This window comes from Cydia pomonella, chromosome 9, assembly GCF_033807575.1.
Source record: "Cydia pomonella isolate Wapato2018A chromosome 9, ilCydPomo1, whole genome shotgun sequence".
NCBI classification, from domain to species: domain Eukaryota; kingdom Metazoa; phylum Arthropoda; class Insecta; order Lepidoptera; family Tortricidae; genus Cydia; species Cydia pomonella.
This window is the reverse complement of record NC_084711.1, coordinates 8,733,227-8,751,703: the sequence shown is the minus strand read 5'-3', so window position 1 is coordinate 8,751,703 and position 18,477 is coordinate 8,733,227. Positions and strand designations below refer to the sequence as shown.

At 36.5% G+C, this 18,477-nt stretch overlaps 1 protein-coding gene across 1 annotated transcript in view; it reads right to left on the bottom strand.

Annotated features, from left to right (window-relative positions):
• LOC133521272 (BMP-binding endothelial regulator protein) overlaps positions 1-16,977 on the bottom strand; it is an 83,743-nt gene extending 66,766 nt beyond the window's left edge. The window contains exon 1 of the mRNA XM_061856140.1: positions 16,438-16,977. The gene's annotated coding sequence lies outside the window, so the exon portion shown is untranslated. The remainder of the gene's footprint in view (positions 1-16,437) is intronic.
• Between the last annotated feature and the right edge of the window lie 1,500 nt (positions 16,978-18,477).

Sequence of the window (18,477 nt, the reverse complement as noted above, 5' to 3'; positions counted from 1 at the left end):
CTGTTCATGGGCTCTGCCCGTTTGCCTACTATATAAAAAAATCTACTTAACATACCGCTGTTTCTTTGTACATATATATCTACTTATCCTATGATAGGTACGACCTCTGTTCATGGGTTCTGCTCGTTTGCCTCCTATATTAAAAAAAATACTTCTACTTAACATAACGCCATTCCTTTGTACATCTCTATAAATCTTCTGATACGAGCTCTGTTCGTGGGCTCTGCTCGTTTGCCTCCTATATTAAAAAAAAATTCTACTTAACATAGTGCCATTTCTTTGTACATATCTACTTATCCTATGATACAACCTCTGTTCATGGGCTCTGCTCATTTGCCTCCTATATTTTAAAAAATACTTCTACTTAACATAGCGCCATTTCTATGTACATATCTACAAATCTTATGATACGACCTCTGTTCATGGGCTCTGCTCGTTTGCCTCCTGTATTTAAAAAAAATACTTCTACTTAACATAACGCCATTCCTTTGTACATCTCTACAAATCTTATGATATGAGCTCTGTTCATGGGTTCTGCTCGTTTGCCTCCTATATTAAAAAAAATACTTCTACTTAACATAACACCATTCCTTTGTACATCTCTATAAATCTTCTGATACGAGCTCTGTTCGTGGGCTCTGCTCGTTTGCCTCCTATATTAAAAAACAAATCTGCTTAACATAGTGCCATTTCTTTGTACATATCTACTTATCCTATGATACAACCTCTGTTCATGGGCTCTGCTCATTTGCCTCCTATATTTAAAAAAATACTTCTACTTAACATAGCGCCATTTCTATGTACATATCTACAAATCTTATGATACGACCTCTGTTCATGGGCTCTGCTCGTTTGCCTCCTGTATTTAAAAAAATACTTCTACTTAACATAACGCCATTCCTTTGTACATCTCTACAAATCTTATGATATGAGCTCTGTTCATGGGTTCTGCTCGTTTGCCTCCTATATTTAAAAAAATACTTCTACTTAACATAACGCCATTCCTTTGTACATCTCTATAAATCTTCTGATACGAGCTCTGTTCGTGGGCACTGCTCGTTTGCCTCATATATTAAAAAAAAATATTCTACTTAACATAGTGCCATTTCTTTGTACATATCTACTTACCCTATGATACAACCTCTGTTCATGGGCTCTGCTCATTTGCCTCCTATATTTAAAAAAATACTTCTACTTAACATAGCGCCATTTCTATGTACATATCTACAAATCTTATGATACGAACTCTGTTCATGAGTTCTGCTCGTTTAGCTCCTACTTAAAAAAAAAAACGATTCTACTTAACATAGCGCTGTTTCTTTGTACATATCTACCAATTCTATGATAAGAGTATGACCTCTGTTCATGGGCTCTGCCCGTTTGCCTACTATATAAAAAAATCTACTTAACATACCGCTGTTTCTTTGTACATATATATCTACTTATCCTATGATAGGTACGACCTCTGTTCATGGGCTTTCCTCATTTGCCTCCTATATTTAAATAATACCGGACAAAATGCGAGCCGGACTCGCCCATCTAGGGTACCGTAGTTTTTAGTATTTGTTGTTATTGCGGCAACAGTAATACATCGTCTGTGAAAATATCAACTAACTATCACCGTTTACGAGATACAGCCTGGTGACAGACGGATAGACGTACTGACAGCGGAGTCTTAGTAATAGGCTCCCGTTTTACCCTTTGGGTACTGAACCCTAAAAAGGAACTTTTACTTATCATAGCGCTCTTTTTGGATATACTGTATAGTAATATTGAATTTACTGCTCTTCTGACCTATTTCGGTACCTTTTATGTACTTAGTACTTACCTACATACATATTAAGGTTATACAACTATTATTTCTAGAATCAAAAAATCAATACAAACAAACCTACGTAATATACACGTATTTTCAAAACATAATCCTCGAAACTCGAAAGCTCCTCTTTTTGTAAATGCAATGCAAACAAAACGCATTAAACTTAATCATGACGTCACGATCAAGTATCATTTAATAAGGGGCGTTTCGTGCGTAGATAACGATTGTCAGATTTGACTCTCATTTCTAACTTTTGTATTGCTTCAATGTTATGGGTCCTATAAAGACATGTTTCTTTTATAAAAACTTATTATCTAGCCTAGCCTTTTGGCAGTATTTTCTCGAGCTTTACGCAGTTGATTGAGGAAGCTGCCATACAAGACAAAAGCATTTTCAAAGGGACTTTCTCTTAGAACACCCCATCTATCCGTCTATCTCTCATAATTTATTTCAGGCAACTAGCGGCCCATAGATAAATACCTTAAAATTAGCATACACTTTATAAAAATATATTTTAAAACTAAATACTACAAATCACATTATTTTACTGCGGCATGAAACTATTTATCATAAGACATACCCTTTGAGACTGTCTACCCATTGTTTTTGTATATGACAGCTACACATCCTTTCAGCAATGGCTTTTAGGAACTGCAAACTAATAATCTATGGCCCGCTGATTTTACCAGTGCAATCAGTCAACTTCGGGCAGCTTGTGGCATGCAGTTGGGGAGTAACGATCTCACGTACCCGAGTGTTCCTAGGGAGTTCTGTCATTCGAAGGAGGGTGGGTGGGACAGGATTATCTGCTTCTGGGTTGCCTTGGCCGGCCGGCCAGAGTGGAGTCGTTAGAGCTATAAGTTCCAAGGGTGGAAGTGCAAGACGCGAGTTGGCACAGTGGCTGTTACAGCCACTGGGTTGAAAGCGGTGCACGCCTCTCGATACCCCTGAGCCGCTCACACCAGTGTTACTCTTGAGCCATCCCAGATGTCGCTTTTTGTGTCGTCTGCCGGAAATAAAATTGTATACCGTTTTATTAGGCAGGCGTCTGGTTTTTTATCCCATAGCTCAGTATTTAACCCATCGCTTTCACACAATAACCTAGTTTATTTTAGATTCCAACAACTCTCAATAGTCCTTACACCCTGTCGGGCCTGCCTCTGCATGCGTCCTACATGGGCAAGGGCAGCATCAGCTCGGTGTACATCTTACATTTCATGAACGTGTCAAAAGGGCCTCTACGTTAGGTTAGGGCTCGGCGCACGCTTCTCAAAGGTCCGGAATACCATTGTTCCGTGATGGGAAAGACATACAAATTAAAATAATAATAATCGTTAATGCAATGCAGTGCTCTATTTGTCAAAGAAAATAAAATTGTTTCACACTCACAAAACATTCATTCTTATTTTTGCTTATTTTTTCATACAATTAAGTATCTTTCTGTAAATAAGATCACTATTTTCTCTCTTGTCAGATTTATTTTACTATTTGAATAACATGACAGCGTCAAATGTCGTAAAAAGTATACAAGTAAAAAGGTTTAAGAAAAGAGTCCGCAACATATTATTTATTAGACCTATTAGCAAAGAATATCCTATTAGTACGGTCGCGGAAATTGATTCTTTAGCAACTTGCGGTTCAAGTAAATTTGGCTGTACATACTTATGGTAAGAGCTGTCCATTGTAACGTGACACGTTAACTGCTAAAGAATCAATTTCCTCGACTGTACTTACAAGCTAAGCCTAAAGTGCCATGGCAATTAATGCAAGCTTACGAATAAATACAAAAACCGGACAAGGGCGAGTCGGACTCGCCCAACGTGATTCCGTACTTTTTAGTATTTGTTTTTTTATATACTACGTTGGTGGCAAACAAGCATACGGCCCACCTGATGGTAAGCAGTCTCCATAGCCTATGTACGCCTGCAACTCCAGAGGAATTATATGCGCGTTGCCGAGCCTAACAACCCTCCTTCCCCTCGTTGAGCTCTGGCAACCTTACTCACCGGCAGGAACACAATACTATGTTGTTACAGTGGCAACAGAAATACGTCATCTTTGAAAATTTCAACTGTCTATCACGGTTCATGAGATACAGCCTGGTGACAGACGGACGGACGGACGGACGGACGGACGGACGGACAGCGGAGTCTTAGTAATAGGGTCCCGTTTGGGTACGGAACCCTAAAGATGAAAACTGCTGCCATGTTACTATACATTTAAGAAACAGGAAATCTGGAATTGACATATTGAAAAAATTATATTGTTATCTTCTTCTGCACGACTTTTTAGTATGAGGAAGCTACTTAGGTACGTAAGGCTACCCCCGATTCATTTGTTATGAGGGGGCCCTCGGCCTTAGAGCACGCATAGCACAAGGGCTACGCCCGACTTTCTCAATATGAGGCCGCCGCTGTAGCCCGACGTCAGAGCGTTCATATCATTTCGGGCTAGCATGACGGGCTACGCAAGACTCCTTTGCCATCTCACTTACTTAAAAAAAAATCTTATATTTAATACTCTTTTACTTGAATAACCTTTTCACTTTTAGTTACATGTATGGCGTGCCTAAAAATTATATTTTTATACATTTGAACTTCTAAACTAAGTAGTAGCTTACCATCAGGCGGGCCACCAACGTAGTATAAAAAATACCTACTTTCCACTTTTCTCTTTTGGTTATCTTATAGTTTTTGAGTAAAATAGCTGTGACATACGGGCAGACAGATAGACAGACAGATGGACATGACGAAACCGTAAGGGTTTTTGCCATTTTGGCTACGGAACCATAAAGTGCACACTGTAAATTTCAACTACCTAACCCACTCGTATTATAGATCAAAAATTCCTTTTTCGCAAGAAGTAAGTAAGCCAGTAAGTAGTTTATTTTTTGTACTTGTTAGACAATTCTATCTTAGTGTACCGAACTTAACAGTTATTTTTTTTTACTTTGAGAGCGCACCACCGACATTCTTAGTGGTGTACGCGTATTTCTCTGTAGCTGAATGTTTGTAGATGATTATCTTATATCGATACTTTAAAATGTTGTGGTATTCCTACAGCCATTTTAAATATCTTCTCTTTTAAACTTAAGTTTTTCATGCATTCCTGAAACGGAACAAGTCTATGATAGGATTGATGGGAGAAAATAATGCAAAAACGCGGCATTAAGCAAAATGATCATTTGTGATTCAGGGTTAATATCTATCGGGTATCACTGAACCCCAACGGATATATTTTTGCAATACAACACAAATGCACACCTCAATAGAAGAAAATAATACTGAAAAACAATAGGCCTGTCTACTCGCTAAGAAGCACTTAGGGCAGCTTGTGATGAGTCAATCTCTAAGTAATCTGCCTAGTTACCTACCTCAAAACGAGACCGCTTTTCCATACAAACGTAGTCCCCATTACGGATAATATTTTTACAGTACATATGTTGCTACTTTACCGCACTAGTGCGAAAATTAGCATATTACGTTACTGTGTCGAACATTTAAAGAGCCATGTACTGTAAAACGTTGTACGATACATATGCGAATAAGTAATTCGCAACTCGTGTCGATTAAAAACACTCCCTTCGGTCGTGTTTTAATTTATCGCCACTTGTATCGAATTTCCTATTTTTCGCACTTGTATCGTAATGTTACTATACTGTAATTATACTATTACAAAATTGGATGTAGAACGAAGGGAATATCAATATCCAGAGAGGAAAATGGGGACTATGTTTGTATGGAGAACCGGTCATCCCTTTTCCTTTTAATAGTTTAATATGCTTCGGCACATGATTATTTGAGACAATATAATACACGCATTGTATTTCCATTACCTTAAGCAGAGAACACGGTGGCTTCGAAAGAGTCTCGGGTCATGTGGAAATAAAGCTCTTCACATAATGTTGTGTAATTCTCCTTTTTCCGAAAGTGTCCGCGAAATGTCCAAATGCACAATTGCCCAGAGTATGCAGTATTCTCTTCATCAGCTATTATGGCAGCCAGGGCCAATATTTTGATTTTATTATTTATTTCTATATCGACTTGCTTCCCATCGAACCATTTTTTTCAATATGATTGACATTTGTGACATTTGTCATGAACAGTCCGTTGCTTGGACGGCTCTGTGAGCTCGGACAGCCCGGCCCGGCCTGTCTCGCGCTCGGAGACTCAACGATAGTGTCAACGCATAGAGATACTATAATATAGAGATGATGGCCCGGTCGCCCCGGCCCCGGAACGGTCCGGCGACGGTGGCGCTCCTGAAAGTCCGTGTGACGGCTCGCTCCGGTCCGCCCCGGCCCGGCCCTGGCACTGTGTAGCGTGAGTCATCCTTAAGTTCCTCATAAAAAATTAATGCATACCAACATGGCACAGTAACAAGATATGTACTTACATACCTACATCAAATGATTGAAGAAGGCTTATACAACAGTGAACTATATATAAATTAATTTAATGAGGTTGTTTACTTCCTATTCATAATATCAAATTGAAGCGGAAAAAGGAAACACGTTGATTTAAAGTATGATTTAAATTAACATATAAATGTCTCAGAAATATATTTAACAAATTGCATGATTGAAAATAGTAAGAAAAAATAAATAGTAACGCAAATTTCCCAGTAGGTATAGTGAATAGATTAATTGACCCATTTCGCACCTTGTCTCAGTGACAATAGTATGAGGTCTCTAGCGACTTTCATGTTGTTTGTCACTGTTACAAGGTATAAAATGGGTAACAATTTAAATCTTTTAACTGTACCTACATACTTGATAAAGTTCAAACAGTTGACACCTTTAATCTCATTCCCTAGCAAACGTGACTAACAGAGTGCCAACTCCCAGACTACCGGACCACTCACTCACTCTTTTACTCAGAGTCCCGGTAAGGGCATTTGTTTGTGTGATGAGCACAGATATTTGTTCCTGAGTCATGGACGTTTTCTATGTATTTAAGTATTTGTATATTATATATATATCGTTATCTTAGTACCCACAGCACAAGCCTTTTTGGCTTACCGTGGGACTTAGTCAATTTATGTAAGAATGTCCCTATAATATTTATTTATTTATTTTTATATATTTAAATGTTGACATTCGGTATTGAAACATTAGGACGTTTACCTACCTTAAATGAATTTTATCTTTGTAGTTCTCTCTCGTTCGCTCTCATATTTCATGAGCCCAATGAAAATAAAAATACTTATAAATAACATTGAGATTTCTTCTCAGATCTAAAAAGTAGGGGGTTTCTTTAGAACGGCCCAAATGTGCATTATGAACGACCCACTGTCGTTCGGTCATTGACCACACAGCATTGATTGATTGTTGCTGGTGTGTACGCATCGGTTAATTTCAAGTAAAATATTGGCCGGGAACATTTGCAAATAATCTTCACTTGTTCGGAACGTCACTGGGGCCAAATTGTATCATGGTAGTCGTTGGCAACCGCCCGAGATACGGTGATATATGAAACAAATACCTACATCTCTCATGATAGGTATATAAGCTTTATGTGGCCGTAGGTATGTAGGTATAATGCGATAAATAATTAATTTGATTTAATTTTAATTTGATAACTATTTCACTGCTTCATTTTAATTGCTGGTGTGAAACGTTTTTTATTAATTAGGATTTCGCCATTTCCAACGACCGTATTATTTTTTGCATACACTCAAACGAAAATGTATTAGAGTATATTATAAAGTTATCCTAACTGTAAAGAAAAAGTATAACCATCCATTTGCCACAAAGGCATTTTGACAAACTTCATTTGCACAGTCCGATCTTGCCCTTGATTAGATATTCAACGGGTATCCCCCATATTAACATTGAACGATTTCACGGTACAATGCGATATTGTATACTCAATTAATATTTACAAAAACAAACTATTGATAACATGTGTCGGTTCCAAGCAAAAAGTCCCACTTTGTAACTTGCCATAAGGACGCTTTGACAGGTTGTTCATATACAGATACAAACAAATCTCGTCCTTATAGTAAGGGACAAAGCGGGACCTACACTTCGACATATAATTTTGTGAATTATCAGATCTTCCGAATGTTAAAAACCGGATTGATCATGGCAATAACAAGTTTCTATTACATAAATAATAATTAAACTAGCTACCTAACCCACTATTCCCGCAGACCCGTACGGGTCATACCTACACATTTTTTAGGAAACTTCTTTCCTGTAGACATCGCAAATTTAAGGGAATCCAAACTTAATTATTACGCGGCACTTTTACAGGCGGAATACATTTTCTTAGTACTTGAGACCCAAATAATAAAAAAACCGGCCAAGAGCATGTCGGGCCACGCTCAGTGTAGGGTTCCGTAGTTACTCTTCCGTCATAATAAGCTAAACTGGAGCTTAAAGTATAGTAAATTGTTAACCAAGGGATGAAACGGTACCTTTCACCTGAGTTAAACAAATAGGCAAATTTGCATAATCAGTACCTAATTAAAATAAGTCTTTTTACTATGAAGGGAAAACTTTTTGCGATAACTCAAAAACAGCTAAACTGATCATGTCCGCTATAGTTTTCATTTAATGTCTTTCTTAAGCTCTACTTCCACGATTTTTTTCATATTTTTTGGACCTATGGTTCAAAAGTTAGAGGGGGGGGGACACATTTTTTTTTTTCTTTCGGAGCGATTATCTCCGAATATATTCACTTTATCAAAAAATGTTTCTTGAAAACCCCTATTAGTTTTGAAAGACCTTTCCAACGATACCCCACACTCTAGGGTTGAAGCGAAAAAAAAAGTTCACCCCCACTTTACGTGTAGGGGAGGTACCCTAAAAAAAAAAAAATTTTTAGATTTTATTGTACGACTTTCTCGGCTTTATTGATTTATATATCCATGCCAAATTTCAGCTTTCTAGCACTAACGCCCACGGAGCAAAGCCTCGGACAGACAGACAGACAGACAGACAGACAGACAGACAGACAGACAGACAGACAGACGGACATGGCGAAACTATAAGGGTTCCGTTTTATGCCATTTGGCTACGGAACCCTAAAAACGGGATATCTATGTACCAGAGTGGGTACTTTGATTGTATTGTCTACAGAACTGACCTTATTCTAAAATGTGTTTGACCCGTACGGACTACGGAGTACGAATGCTACTAATTTATATTTCAGATCGTATATTGAACGCAAAATATACTTTGCAAATATTATTTCGCACCTACTAGATTAATAAAATAACCAGGTTAATAGTGTTCACAATAACAAACCGATTAATTTATGCGGGTATTTATATAAACTGATCGAGCCGTTATTATAATTTACACCGGTTTCACATATAAACTAATTAGTTAATTAATTAAGTGCTCACCTATTTGTTTGTTTTTCCGCTAATGTTCAATTTCGGTTTCACTTATGTTCTCGTAAATGATTGTCTGTCGTGCGATGCCTGCCTCAATACTATTCGAATAAGGACCGTCTGTCTGTAAGTCATCAATGGACTGGTAATCTTGGTATGCGACGGTATCAGAGAGCAATTAAGATATCAAAAGGAATCGGTGTGAGCTTCGATACTATTCGAATTCTTCAAATAATTGCATAGATTATGAGATAATACGTCATCTTTCTAAGGATGCCTTTCTTGTGACGCATCCATTGATAAGCAAATACGAATATGCACTGTTACTTTCACAATTATGTCTTTGTGTGAGTTCACTGGCTGATAATCTTTTTATAAAAATGGATAAATTACTGCCTTGAACTCACAGCCTCTGGATAGTCCAAGTCTCACCCAAGGCACAAATTTTTCCGATTTAAAAATTATTCTAAGCTTAATAGCATCGATCGCAAACGTTTCTGCTTGTTAAAATTTTGTCTATATAGAATCATTTTAAATTTGTTAGATAGTGTTTTTTTCGCAAATTGTGAAATTGATCGTGGCTATCAACTGAGTCAAATGACAGATCATAACATCGCGTAATTTACATCCTTTTTACATTATCATGTGCCTACTCATATGAGCTAAGTTAATTGAGAGACCCAATAATTATACATTTGTCTCCTCATCTTCGCGTTTTCTCCGTTGTAAAGGAGCCTGGGCCCACTTTGTGTACCTTATCCCATTGGTGCAGGCATTCGTTTTTACGAAAGCGACTGTCATTTGATCTGACTTTCATCGAAAACTGAATGAATAACGAAATAACGAAAACTGAATGTTATTTTGTATCATTTCATATACCCTATTGCATCATATGAAATGATACAAAATAACATTGGTTTTCTAATTTAAAAAATTTCAAAATTACTGGGAAATTTTCCATATTTACTGGTAAATTTCACAATGTTACTAGTAAATTTACTCCTTGCCTGGTCACACTCAAGTTCCAGTAGTGTCTATGGCACTTAAGACCACTATGAGTTCTCTATGATAATGACTCAACGAAATAATTACTTTTTATTTTGACATTTTTCAAGAATTATGAAACATATCGTGAGGTCCAGAACTCACAGAGCCACTAGTATTATCATAATATATTTACTCAAAATTATCTTAATAGAATTAAGAACTTAACAACAACCGAGGTAAATATAAAATAACTATTTATATTCGAATCAAATAAAATAAATCCCAAAACAAAAGCACGAACATGCCTTAACAGATATTGTATTTAACAGTGTTTAGTAACGTAGGGAAACATGGAAATTTACTAGTAAATTTCTCAAATGGGAAATTACTGTTAAGTGGTAACGGTAACTTACTACGGCGCAACACTAGTCACTCGAGTATTTTAAATAGAAGATTACACGACATATTTCGCACCATATCGAGGATCTTCAACGGGAGCACACGTTGGCGGGCCAACGCAGACTGCGGGTTGCAGCTCGCCGCGACCGATTTCTCGGTGCGGGCAACAGCGGCGGTAGGTTTGTTAGTAAAATTATCTCTTATTGACTTAAAAATATGTCGCTCGATTTATTTTACCTTAATTTCTGAAAAAAGTACTAATTCTCAAATACTATCAAAATTATGTACATACGTAATGTTGCGTAATACTCCAACCACCTACCATTAAGTATGTACTCAGTAATACAAATATGTGTTGCATGCGATTTACTGACACTTCCGTTAAAAACACAATTTGGAATCTGTTTCTTTGTAAAATCGTAGGAGTAGTGACGTATTCAGTTTATTCGACTGAAATCAACTTATCATAAACGAGAAAACACTTCTTGGAAACAGATGCTGTAATTTTCCCTCGCTCGTTAGAACTAGATAGGTTATATTATTGGTACAATTGCCATGAGATATAGAGGTATTTAAAAATATCTGAACACGCACTCTAGTGCCTTGATAAAAGAAGCGCATTCAGATATTTATGACCACTTATACACGTAAAAAGAAAAAGCATTTAATTTTTCTGATTTTTGAACAGATTCATGTTTGTTCAAAACACGATAAAAATTGGAATTTATTTCAATAATGAAGAAAGTATTATTTGCTAAGTATGATATATAAATAATACCTTATATATGTACATATTATGCAAAACAATATATCCTCGAAGCCACATTTTATAAATATGAATAGTAAAACCGATCACCCGAGAATTATTTTATTCTATTGTTATTATTGAGGTACTCCTAAAACAAAAGGGCCGTAAATATAATCTCCTCAGGTAATAATTGTGCAGGCGACGGCACCGTAGCCATAAGCTCTTAAGACCAAAGTTTGTGGCAGACCTTAGGTGGGTTAAATAAAGGCCACATTCGATTGAATAGTGAATCAAACTTTTAACACGGTATAGGTCTCTAATTAGTCGCTGGTTAGGTCTCGCTGGAGTCACTGGCCGTGGCCTCGTGGGAAATGTTTCCACTTTCTGTGAACTCCGCTCTCTAGTGTTTATACCTTGCCTTAAAGGTTATTGTGATTTGTGGAACTAATTGGAATATAAAGTAACATATACAATTATTGTTGACAGGGATCGGAAACCGGTATTTTTTGTATGGGAACGAAAACGGTATTTTTTCGTTCTTTGTTAATTATTTCATTTCTAATTGGGCAATCTCATAGTACGAAGTCGTTATCTAAAAACACAACCGAGTCCTATATTTGGAGTATAAAATAAACCGAAATATATGTTTATTTCAAAGTTTTTCCAAAAAACCGGTTCCGATCCCTGATTGTTGAATGCTTAATTTGCCTTTTAACCATGTTCCGTCTTTGCTTAATTCAAATCACCAAGAGTTCTTATTTATTGATCATCATCATAATTAGCCGATATTCTTCCTTCTGCTGTAAGATGCTGAAAGAAATGAAAAAAGTATCTGGTAAAGATTACGTAGTAGTAATTTATCAGTTTTTTTGTCAATCTCAGTACGTTCTAAAATAAAACAATTTAACCGACTTCAAAAAAGGAGGAGATTATCAACTCGACTTTTTTTTTGTATACACCTCAGGACTCTCTTATTTCTGAACCGATTTGGAAATAGTTCATTGTGTATTAAGGGCGGTAAATAATAAATTACGGACTAATATAAATTGAAGCCTGAAGCCGAAGGCGAGGGCTTAATTAACACGATATCGTAATTCTTCTACCGACCGGGCACGTAATTCTGGCACACACAATGTTTTTATCACACTTACTCGTATTAGGAAAATAAAGGGGAAAAAAATAACACGTCTGCCTAATTTAGAGCTTACATTACAGCCCTAGCTTGAAATTTAGGATTTAAAGACCGCATCACCTACGTGTAATAACACCTTACGTGCGGCGATGAGTCTTCTTCGTTCAGTTTGTTAAACACGTAAGTGAAAAGAAATTAGGGTCCAGTTCTGTTGATGTTAAATTTTTATGGTGTCCAGCAGACCTTAAAACTAAGACCTTAAGCCTCGGTAGAGAGTACCATTTTGTACCATTTGGCGTTGAAACTCTCGGGGCGCACAAGTTTTTTGGAGAAATCGCGAAACGTCTGGTTGATGTAACTGGCGACCGAAGAGTTGGCGGCTTCCTCGCACAACGTATCAGTATTGCCACACAACGAGGAAATGCCGCCAGCATCCTTGGTACAGTGCCTCAAGGGCCTATTTTGGATATAAGCTAGTTATAGTAATCATCTGTATATATCCATTTTGTATATTGTTATTGTAAATAAAGATATTTGTTGAAAACTTGAAACTTATCCGAAGCGCGATACTTTTTAGTCTTTGGCCAGACAGGAATGAAGTAGTTTAAATTAAAAATGGAAACTAAAAAATAAAATATTATCCCTTTAATATGCACTAGCAACTGATATGCATGAAGTCGGTGCCTAGCTAAATAGTTACAATACCGGACGATAATACCACCAAACAATAAATTGACAACTATCTTCCTTTCTTATCGAACCGCATCAGGGTTGGCATTTAGTTCGAGACTGTGTTGATGCTTTTAAGAATTGGCTTGGCACCGACTTCATCTAAAAGGGGATAATATTTTATTTTATCGTTTAAAAAAAAAAAGTTTTAGTTATTAAGATTTTATCAATGCAATAAAATGTTACAATATTAATCGAGAGAAGTGCAATTAATTTTATCCAGCTATGATCTGTAAAACTGCTGATTCACACTGGCCGCACAAGTTTTACTATATATTAAACGAATAATTTAATATCACCATACAACCACCAAAATAAAGTAATTTCATGCCCCATTTCATTGAAACTAGATTTTTCAACTATACTGAACTGACACTATAAATGAGAATAACAGCGCCCTCTTGACTATGATCATATATGTTAACGGCACCAATTATGGGACATTTAACATAAATATTGGAGTATTTTTGATATTTCACCGACACCTGTAAAATTTCTACCGCTTTACGCTTTAAAAGTTGAATATCCAATTCGTCCTTTATGTTTTCTATGTATTTAATGAAAGCTACTGCAATTGGTTTCAATATTATTAACCAATTTAAAACTGTAGTTTTTTTGCTATGGAATGTCAATGAAAAAATAAACTTAAGTAGCGCTTTGGCTTTTGTTTATGTAAAATGTTGCCAGTGATTAAAAACTGATGGTAAATACTTGTTTTACAGGATTTGTCTATACCATCCCATTACTGGTGCCTGTTCCATTATAGGGGTGTTTACTATATTACTGGTCAGGCGTTACCTAGGTTCTTTATGACTGTGACGGCTTTGACATATCCACCGCATATCTGAATATCCAGCGAGTTAGGCTCCTAAAATGGCAGGAGTTAAAATATCCTAACTCGCTGATAGGTACCTAAACCTACTGTAACTATTACAGACAGAAATAGATAAAAAAAAATCGTGAGTAAGCGAAGGAAGGGCTGAGTCATACCCATTTCGCTGAAATCTGTGAAACACACGCTTACGTCACGGGGTCTAGTCGTGACAAGTTTACATAAACCATTCATGTGTTACTATTGACAAAACGATAACCACATATGGTATACATTGATTAAGTAGTAGTACAATTTGAATATATTTATATTTTTACCTACGATATGGCTACAAAGTTTATAAGTTACAGACGAAAAATATGATTGACCTTTATTGCTAAAATTAAGTAAATGGAAATATGTATATACATTTACATGTTATTTATATGAATTGTAATTTTAATTCTAATAGTTAATACTAATTGCTACGATAGTGCTACGACTGCGCTACGCTTTCGTTACAAAAAATGTTGTACAGTCAAATATGTTGGTAGTGTCAGTTGTCATAAAATATATTTCTGAAAAAGTATCTATAGGCATTTTAGCTTATATTTAAAATAAATAATCAATTTGCTTATATTCATTTATTTTTGCTACATATCTAAGTTTATTTAATTACCGTGTAGTTGATTAATTTAGTGGAGTTGCATTAATGGGAAATGCAATTACAACTTATAGTATAGTTTTATCTTGTCAAAAACTGTGACCCCTACCAGGTAGGCATTGCCTCCCGATAGGCTTTTATGTCTCAGGTCTCATTTAGCTAGAAGTCGTTGGGCTAAAATGTATACGAGTCTATAGATATGTCAGTAGATACCAATTGGGATAGAAAAAAATCTGTTGCGTAGATGCAAGAACCAGAATATGGTTACAACTCTTAAACACGGCTATTAAATGAACTCGTATCCCCTCGATTACCGCAACGCAATCCGTAGTTTTTATTACTGTTACGCACTTAAGTATGTTTGATTAAGTACTGTCCAGTACTACGGTGAAGCAACCACTGTTAGGTATATTTATTACGATGCAGAAATATTAACTTCATTAGGCAAACATTACCTTTCTTAAAAGTTTAAATTATTTAACTGTTCGTATTATATTTTAACGGCTGTAATATAACAATACTACAATATTATAATGTTCGTGAATGTGCATTGTGAGTCTGTCAATTAGGTTTTCATAGACTACAGTACAAGAATAACGCCATAGGTAACATTGTTGATTGGTTTTGTGCCCCTCTTTAAAAAGTTCTCCCTTGGAAAAGTGTAATTTTTCACGGGTTTGGAACCCTCAGGAAATCATTTATGACTAAGTTATGTATGTAATTATCTGGGAACTAAGGCATAACTGACAAAGTAAAAGTACGTTAGAGACGGTATTGGGGACGATTTTTATTTGGCTGTCGAATTTTTATAAGTACCTAAGATTTATTTTATAAGTAGGCTTGGCTTAAAAATTGTCCGATAATTATTCGGGTGCTTAGCATAAATACAACTAAGTACTTATAGAAATTACAAATCTAACTTAGGGAAGAGATATTATGAGCTCTATTTTATTATGTAAGTATATTGGATTTCGGTTGTCAGTCGTTGTTAATGTTTAAAAGTTAATACCTACATGAAAAATATGAGATTAAGACTAATGGGTAAAGTCGAAACGTTAATAACTATTTCAGGACTACTATACTATGCCTATAAGAGGTATTTTTAAGAAACTAGTTTTTTTTTCAGTTTTTTATTATTGCCGCTGGTATGCTACAAACAATAATAGACGCATTATTTAAGTCTGTGGTCATATGGCCGTGTGCTTAACTACTTACTCGTACGTATACGTACTCGTACGTACCTGGTTAGGAATCCCGCGAATGTCGTTGAGAATTACATGGTAAACTAAACAACAGTTAGCCTCACGTGGTACACGCGGTGACCTGCGCTTTCCTTAAAATACCATATTATCAACAAATGTACTACCTACATGCTTTCCTTCTTCGAGGACGCTGTTAAGGGGAGGTCGGAGTTGAGTATGAGTACCGCGACTATAAAAAACTTGATTGGTTTCATAACAGTAAGCAAATAAACAACTACTCACAACATTACGAGTTATCATACAAGCACGTGCGAGGTATAAAATAAGATTAAAGTGGGCTTTACTTTGACATTTTGTCCTGTAGCAGCCAAACACATAGGTATAGGGGCTAGGCCTTGTCGAGTGTGTTGTTACTTATAGAGAAAATGTAACTATTTCTGAAGTTAACTAACTTTCTAAACATGCGTACCCTTCAACTAACTAAAATAAATATTTATTTCATAAACTTTTCCTCACTTCAAGAGGCTACGCTAAGTGCCCAATTAAAAGCATGCATAAACACAAATAAGCTTAAGTGCAAGGTGTATAATGAAAAATGACTTTACCTTTAAATTCAGGTCGTGGTTTTCCAGTACCGTTCAGTATATTAACTTCACTCGCGAAACACTATTGAAGATGCAGTTAAGTAATACCATAAAATATCACATAAAATGTAAACAGACGTGTGTCACGTGTCGGATATTAAATCGAAAGTTGCGAGTTTTATTCTCAAAAAGTTTTGTTATAGCGTTCGTTCGTGCGTAGGGATACGTGAGGTCAGCGGGATGGGTCGCACAGAGGGCCACACAGGCTTGCGGCGGCGAGGCGGCCCGTGCACTGAGTGGCAGACCATGGCCGGTGCCGCGACTGGCGGCCGGCGCGACTCTGCCCCGCGCGTGCGACCAGTTCCGAGAGCCTCCCGCCACCCTGCTCCGGCCTGCTATCGCTCCAGCGACCCGAGGGTATCGCTGGCGAGAGTTGAATGACAGGAACCGTACCAACAGACCTGTCGTCTCCTCACATGAATGTTGTAAGAACTTTCACACCTCGACTTTCATCTACTAAATGAAAATCTTTGGATATATTTCCTTTAGTCTTACCTAAAACTTGCTATACATAACAATATTTAGAAAACTCTTCTTAATTTTTACCGAGATAAATAATGTATGTACCTTCTCAATTTTTACCATGTACAGTCAGCAAAGGACTGGGGTGTATGCGTATTTATAATATTATAGAGGTAGGTCACATGCATCTTAAGGTCACTGTACTTTATATCTGCTGTTAGTAAAATATTATTTAATAGGTAACTAAAAGTCAAATCACAATTATTGTCGTATTTTGAAATTCTTTGATTGTGATAACACTATCATCACTCCGATCTTTCATGTTACGGACTTTGACCAAACCAAATATTATATGATATGCCCCAAGCTAAGGTAACTGTTAGATGTAATAAACATTTAATAGGTACAAACAGATACATATTGCCATAGTCTTATATGTGAATGTAGCTAGATCTGACCTGATTATTGGCATAACAAGGAGTTTAGTCACTGATATACTGCAAAAGGGACGGTATGTATGTCGGTAGCCGATTGTAAAAATGTAAAATCAGGCAGATCATGAAATTATAAAATCAGGCATATCGTGAATCATGAAAATCATTGTATCGTTCCCTGAGTCGACGGAGCCCTTTGTCCTTCGGGCATCTGAAGCAACCTAACGGACCAATCAAACCTATGTATTGGTTTAATGTCACTACTGTCAAAACGTTACATAGGAACTTTACGATCTGCCTGATTTTACTATCAACCACCGACATGTATAAGTTAACCTACTAAACCTGGTAAGTGTTACTTGCAATGCAGTGCCTCTCCAGTGGCACTAAATACCCTCATTACCTGCCTGTCACTGAGAACAATTGTTTACATTCGTTCAAGTATGTTTTATTGTGTGATTACCTACCTGTTCTATCTGATCTGATGTAATCAATATTTAATTTTTCTTGTACAATAAAGTGTTACTTACTAGCTTACTTATCTACCTACAATTAATTGTAATAAAAAATATGTGTCCAAGTTTACACACATATTTGACTTTAGTAAAAATAGTGGGTAGAATACCTGTTTGAAATTGAATTCGCTTATGTATAAACCAGAAAAAACGGGCCCAAACGGTATGAACCTTAAGACGAAAGTGGAGGACGAAGACCCGTGCGAAATCGCCTTTTCATACAAACGTAGTCCTCATTTTCCTCTCTGTATATTCACATTATTGAAAATATTTAGATACAATTTATTGTATATCAATCACAGCTATGCCCCTACGTAGATATTTAATCCTATAACTTTTGCCCACTAGTAGGTACAGTTATTTAATAAACTACTAAGGCAAAAACTATGCATGATTAAGACTTGTTTACATGGAATAAAATAATGGCTTCTACGCCTTTTTCCTGATGAAGTTAACAAGTTTGCATGAGTCTGCTGCCTGATTCAGATCCAATCAATGTCCATACAGGGCACTCATACGAACAAATTATACAACGCCGGCAAACGAGAAATAACAGCAATTATGAATAACATCAATAGGCTGCCATGTAA